Raw genomic sequence first — 7,187 nt, 5'->3', positions numbered from 1 at the left:
GAGAGGGAAAGTGGGAGGCTGGGTCACCTAGACATTGTAGGCTATTAAAAGGACTCTGGCTTTTACTCTGAGATGGGAAACACTGGAGGGTCTTGGAGAAAAAGAGGGACATGATCTGACATAAATTTTAACAGGCTCATTCTGGTTGCTGTGGGGAAGAGTAGAGCAGAAATAAGCATCAGGAGGCTCTGATATTAATCCACGCGGGGGATGACAGTGCCTCAGAGCAGAGTGATAGCAGAGGAAGTGGTGAAAAATAGTCACATTCTAGATATAACTTGAAAGTAGAGTCAAGGTCTTCCTGACATATTAGATGTAGGGTATGGATGCAAGAGAAGAATCGTAAGTGACTCTTATGGTTTTTGGCCTGAACAAATTGAAAGATGGAGATGCCATCAATTGAGACGGGGGCCAAGGGGATATGGATAAAGATTTTGGGGAGGAGGATCAGGAGTTCACTTTGGGGCATGTAGGGTGTGAAATGTAGACATCCAAGCTGAAATGTTGAGTAGGGAGTTGGAGATATGAGTTTGGGTTGTAGGAGCAATGTATGGGATTGAGATATAAATTTAAGACTTGTTGGTATATAAATGGCATTTAATGCTTTGTGACTGGATGACATCACCAAGGAAGTTTATATATACAGAGGACTAAGAAATCCAAAGTAAAAGGTTGGAGAGAAGAATAAGCAAAAAGATTTGGAAAGCACAACCACTGAGGCAGGAGGAAATTCAAGAGTTTCGCGTCCTGGAAACCAAGTGCAGATGACTCAAGGAAGAAGGGGTGATCAACTGTAATCAGATCAAAATCTGAAAAATCAAGAAAGCAAGGACTGAGCATTGACCATCGGATTTAGCAAGGAGGAGGTGATTGGTGTCCCTTAAAAGAACATTTTTTTGTGGAGTTGTGGGAATAAAAACCTATATGAAGTGGATTTAAGAGAGAATAAGAGAAGAGAAATTGGAGCAGCAAGTACAGGCAACTCTCTGGAAGTTTTACGTCAAAGGGGAAACAGGAAATAGGACAAAAACTGAAAGGGGAGGTGAGGGCAAGAAACTTTTTTTTTTTAAGATAGGAGAAATGACAGCATGTTTGTATATTGATGGAAATGAAACAGTAGAAATTAATAGTTGATGTGAGAAAGGGAAGAATTAATTGCTGGGGCATATTCTTGAGCAGGTGAGAGGTGATGGGATCTATTGCACAAGTGGAGGGGCTGGCTTTAGGATGGGACGGGATAGTTGATCTATGGTAGTATAGTGGGAAGGCAGAGAATATAGATACAGATGCTGGTAAGTGGGTAGATGGTTAGTGGATAAATGAGGTGATGGGAATCTTTGGAAATTCTTTTCTGATTGCTTCAATTTTCTCAGGGAAGTAGGAGGCAAAGAATCAGCTGAGATGTGAGAGTAAGGGGGAAGTGATGAAGTGAGGAGGTATGAAACAGTTCAGGACATTGGGAGAGTGAATGAACTAGGGATGCCTAGTATAATTGCCCAGCAGTAGTAAGGGCTCTCTTGAGAATGGTAGTCATGAATTTAAAGTGAAGCTTGGTTGTGTGTGGGTGTGGGTGTATTTTCCTAACCACGTACAGCTACGTGAGTGCAAACTAGAGTAGACGGAGAGTTGAATTTACCCAGGGTGGTGATTAATCAGATTGAGAGAAGGGCAAGGGAGAACGGTAGCTATGCATGGGCCTGATTATAATGGTTGACCGTGGAATTTAAGTTGGGTAAGAAGGAGAGTGAACCTCAAGAAGGGTGAAGGACAGGGAGGTGAGGGACAGGGCAAAGGTCAATGGATTGGAGGTTCAAAGGGTTTGCAAGACAGGAAGTAAAGGTCAGAGAATAGATAAAGACAAGGTTATGACTTTGGGAGTGAGCAGCTGAAGTAGGGTGGAGGGCAACGTCATTGGAGGAGCGAAGTCCAAGGAAATGAGAAGTGAGATGGGGGACGGTGTTGGAAGGAATACCTACACTTAGGTAGAAATCCCCAAGAATTAAGACAAGAGTGGTACTGGAAAGAATGACAGGGAAACAGAGCTAAAATCATCAAGAAATAAGAGAGAATGAACTGGAGATGAGAATATGAGAGTTGGTGGGTAGGGCTGCGGAGATTTCTGGGGGCCTCCTTTTTACCTCAGAGGAGGTGCGGTCTTAGTGTGCAGGCATCCTCATGTCATCACGAACATGTTTTTAATTGTTCCCTAATGGAATTCATGTGCTGATTCTCTGGGTAATGGACATATTGACAAGAGCCTTGTGGGGCTAATGACTAATTTCCCGAGAACCACGCAAACTTCCAACAGTGGGGCAGTGCCATTTGTAGTGTTCTAGAAAGTTGGATTCTGGGGAAAGTGATCAGAGCTGAAGTGAGAGCCAGGGTTTGACCAAGGTCCTGGGAACCATCAGGCCTGAGGAGGGACGCTCCTCTGACCACTGAGAGGGCGCTGGCGAGCTCAGCTGCAGGCGAGAGGCAGAGTAGAAACAGCTGAAGTTCTGTAGGAGTGAGCTAGCTTAGACCATGCCACTGCTTTTGGTGTCTTTCTTCTTTTACAACTCACAGGTGCAATTAACATTGGCTTGTTTACCTTGGGAACAGTGGCAATCACCAGCCAAATCAAAACACCCTTTTCTTCCCAGATATATTACTGTGATTAACAGGAGGACTCCCCAGAGATAAGGTAGTCTGTTTCCCAACAGCCCAACATTTGCTCGGCACCTGGGGCCTGGCAACTCCACGGTACTGGTGCCTCCTCGCGCCCGTCAGGTGCCGCAGGGCTAAGAGTGCCAGAGGAAGGGGCTTAGAAAGGCAAATGGCATTTTCTGTCACCATCCAGTGCCAATTGGCACCTGGGTTTCAAATGACACCCAGGATCAGCCTGAGTGAGGTCTTGTGCCCTAAACAGACTAGCTCTCCACTCTCTTGACCATACTTTTGCTGGGGTGTTGGAGCACATTGATTTTACCAGTGCTGAGGTCAGGGATACTGTCCCCTCGGGCCCCTGAGAGAGCTGGCTTGAGGAGTTGCTTCTACTTTCTCAAGCTCCGCTGGCACACGGCTCACGCTCCAGGACAGCCCCGTGGCCTTGTGCAGGGCCCAAGGAACATTTGGACTCTGGTCGGTGAGAACACCGTGGGCCTCCCACTCTTTCTAAATTGCAGAATAAACAGATCTTTAGGCCCCAGGCAGCTATTGTGTATAAGGCTGAGAGTATTTTTGTCTTTAAAAGAGAAAAAAGCAGCAGGCAGAGGTAAGTATCTCCTTGGCTCTAACTGAAATACAGCCACAGAGAGGAGGACTGGGGGAAGAAAATAATAATAATAATAATTATTATAATAATAAAATAATAATAATTAAAAAAGAATCTGAAAGGCTAGTTTTTCCACTGTGTTATATGGAGCTTCAAAAATATCCTCTGTAAGGAAAAAAAAAAAAAAAAAAAAAAGGCCATGAAGAACCTAGTGGCAAGATGGGAATAAAGACACAGACCTACTAAAGAATGGACTTGAGGATATGGGGAGGGGGAGGGGTGAGATGTGACAGGATGAGAGAGTATCATGGACATATATACACTACCAAATGTAAAATAGATAGCTAGTGGGAAGCAGCCGCATAGCACAGGGAGATCAGCTCGGTGCTTTGTGACCGCCTGGAGGGTGGGATGGGGAGGGTGGGAGGGAGGGAGATGCGGGAGGGAGGAGATATGGGAACGTGTGTATATCTGTAGCTGATTCACTTTGTTATAAAGCAGAAACTAACACACCATTGTGAAGCAATTATACTTCAATAAAGATGTTTAAAAAAAAAAAAATATCCTCTGTTAGTCTGTTAGCAGCTGTTTTGAGAGGGAGGACCCACTTCAGTGACTTCTCTGTTACTGTCTTGAGGATCCTTAAGTCTCTTTGGCTCCTGGGGGCCAGAGGCTAAGGCTTTCTTTATTCTGTGCCTGCTCATGGCTTGTGTTCAAGAGGATCACTGAAGATGTGAACTGCAGTGAGAATCAAAACCTGATATAAAGTATTGTAAAATGTGATTAGATTAAGAACACTTCGAGAGTAGCAGTTTATAGTCTTGACTCATCCAACAAACCTGCCATCCGATCTTAAATGTTGACAGTATTGCAATTCGATAGAAACTTGTAGTATTAAAAAAACAAACAAAAATAGGTATATATTATGGTAGTGGAGGCAGCTGATATGTCTCTTTAAATGGGGGACATACAGTGATGTGGTAGCATAAGCTCCATTTGATTTATTCAGATATAGACTCTGTAGTATTATAAAAGAAGCTATAGAAGTTTTTTTTCTTTTTCAGCAATCTTTTCTTTCTGTGGATGAGGTTCATGTCTTTAAGATGGACTCACAGCTGTGAAGACTGTGAATCTCATGGAACTGGACTAAAGATTCCAACATCCATTTTCTGAGTTTTTTTTCAAGAATCATACTTAGTGCTGAGTTATAAAACAGATGTTGGCAAGTACAGTCTTTTTCAAACTCTGGGATAAAGAGTACTGAAGGGTACAGGGTCTGAACCCACCGAAGGTATCCATGTTTGTACATGAACAGCTGAGGTTATTTCCTTATCTCCTCTTGGATTTCAACTTCTAGGATGTTTGTTGAAACACCTTTCCGTGTATACGTGGCTCTCAAGGCTTACAGACACTTATTTAACAGTGGAACTCCCCAAGGAAAGCATGGGACGTTTTATTTTTTCCTACCTTTAGTTCTCTTTTCTCCATCTCCTAGGTGTCCTGGGTGTTTCTAGCTGGAGACGGGGGGGATTCTCATTCCCCTCACTGCATCCAGTGGGAGACTGCTACAGGGTATCTTCTAAATCGAAAGCCTGTTTGTTGGAAGCCAAAGCAAAGTTAACAGACTACTTCATTTTCAATAGCACTCTCTCTTTCTCAACCAACACTTATGTGATTCAGTCTTATACTATTCCATTAGAAATGAAAAGTTTGGTTTCTGATTGGCTGAAATAAGTTCTATTGTTCCCTTCTTTGTCAGAGGTCAAAATCACCACATTCTGGAATGTTAGCAGGCTTTGGGTCAAGCAGATAATCTGGTTCTAGGACTCAAATAACTGCGTCAGCATGGAAGTCGGTAACAGTTCTCTCTGGAAAAAAGGACCCAAATTTTCTCCTGTTATAGCTTATACTGGAATTGCTTATTTAGCTATTTTGTCAGCTACTTTTTTCCTGTTTCTTATCTGGTGTTCCCAGTAACTAGAACATTCTTATGAATTCAAGAAATGTTTGATGCATAAATAAAGGGATGAGAATACTTAAGAAATATTATGTTTACTAAAGATATAATGGTTTGTTTCTCCTGAAGATCCTGAGTCAGTACAGTTCAACTATACTTCTTCAGCTCTCTATCCAATATTGAGGGTGGAGGTGGGAGAGCTGAGGAAGGGGATGTTATGAAACACAGATACACTATGAGCAGTAAATATGAACAAACCTCAGCATAGTTTAATTTTACTCCAGGCTGCTTCCTTCCCCCTCCCATTCGAAGAGGAGGCCCCCTTTCTTCTCGCCTATCGAATGTGAGGAAGGGGCCATACCTAGTTGTTGAGGAGACCGAGTAAGATTGCCAGGGAATCATTTCATTCTGCTCTGACTCAAGCCTTACTTTCTCATGGTCATCAGGTCAGTCTAAGTTTTAAACATCTAAATGGTGTAACACTGCACATAAAAATACGTTCAAGTTTAAGACAAAGTGGAAAAGTACCGAACACTTAAAAAAGATGAATTGGCGAAAACCTTCCTGTTGACAACCTCTGTGTTTGCGTAGGTGGTGTGATGTAATCCAGGAAAACTGGGTCTGTTGGGATGAGCAATGCTATCAGATGAGAATGCTACCCGATAAGAATACTGATGAAAAGGAATTAAATGCCTGGACTGAAGGTGAAGGGAAGGGCAACAAACTGCGTGCTGTGTGATATTTTGCGTCAATTCAGCCGCCTCCAGGTGAACTTGAGCTTCTGTTGATCCCCAGCTTTGGCGCCTTTGAATTTCCTTAGTCACGAGCGCTTCTAACTCACAGTCACTGAACTTGAGATGCAAGTACACACCAACGTAACGTGCCATATGAAAATTTTCACCTGAGAAATAAACTGCTTCTGCATTTTGGGGAGGAGAAAATAGTCCTTAAAAAAGATTTTTACAGCCCAGAGAAAGGGCACTGGTAGTGAGGGTACCCCATTTTTTTTTTATAAGCAGATATTCATTTTTAATTATTATTTAGTTAGTTAGTTAGTTTTGGCTGTGTTGGGTCTTCGTTTCTGTGCGAGGGCTTCCTCTAGTTGCGGCGAGCGGGGGCCACTCTTCATCGCGGTGCGCGGGCCTCTCACTATCGCGGCCTCTCTTGTTGCGGAGCACAGGCTCCAGACGCGCAGGCTCAGTAGTTGTGGCTCACGGGCCTAGTTGCTCCGCGGCATGTGGGATCTTCCCAGACCAGGGCTCGAACCCGTGTCCGCTGCATTGGCAGGCAGACTCTCAACCACTGCGCCACCAGGGAAGCACCGCCCCCCCACCCCCACCCCCACCCCCACCCCCCCGCCGCCTCTCTTTGCCAGGGCTTGTCTAAGTCAGCCAGGAAGTGAGTGGACCACCAAGTCCTGATCAACAGGACTTTACTTTCCTGTCCTATAGTTTTTTTCTTCATATGCTAAAGTGAGGCACATTCAGAAGTGATCTCATCCAAGATGAGATCCTTTAAAATTTTAATTTAGACCAAGTAAATCTTCAAAAAGAAAACTCTGAATTAAATCTCAAACCTTTAGGGAGCCTTCAGATCTCATATTTGGCAGGATGGACTACATTACCTTAATAATAAACATTTTACTTGGATAAATCTTTGGGATTTGTTTTTAACAATAGCTTAGAATTTCAGTGTTGGAATTACCATTTGAGGATTAAAGTATAAAAAGTTATCTTTTCCCCAAAGCTCATATAGATTCTATTCTTCCAGTACTTTACTGACATCATTAAGAATCTTCTCAAGGTGGCAACATTTCCTTGTCTTGTACTTTTATTCAAATGATGTGTTTTTTCCCCTGAATTTGCCAAATAGAATGTATGAGATTGATGTGTTTCAGACCGACAATTTCTCCCATAATCATACATATTTTATCTCCTAGAAAAATAATGAAAATAGAAAAAAGGTCTTGGTGCAATA

Source organism: Balaenoptera ricei, chromosome 1 (genome assembly GCF_028023285.1).
Source record: "Balaenoptera ricei isolate mBalRic1 chromosome 1, mBalRic1.hap2, whole genome shotgun sequence".
Taxonomy (NCBI): Eukaryota; Metazoa; Chordata; class Mammalia; order Artiodactyla; family Balaenopteridae; genus Balaenoptera; species Balaenoptera ricei.
This window is presented reverse-complemented; position numbering follows the sequence as displayed.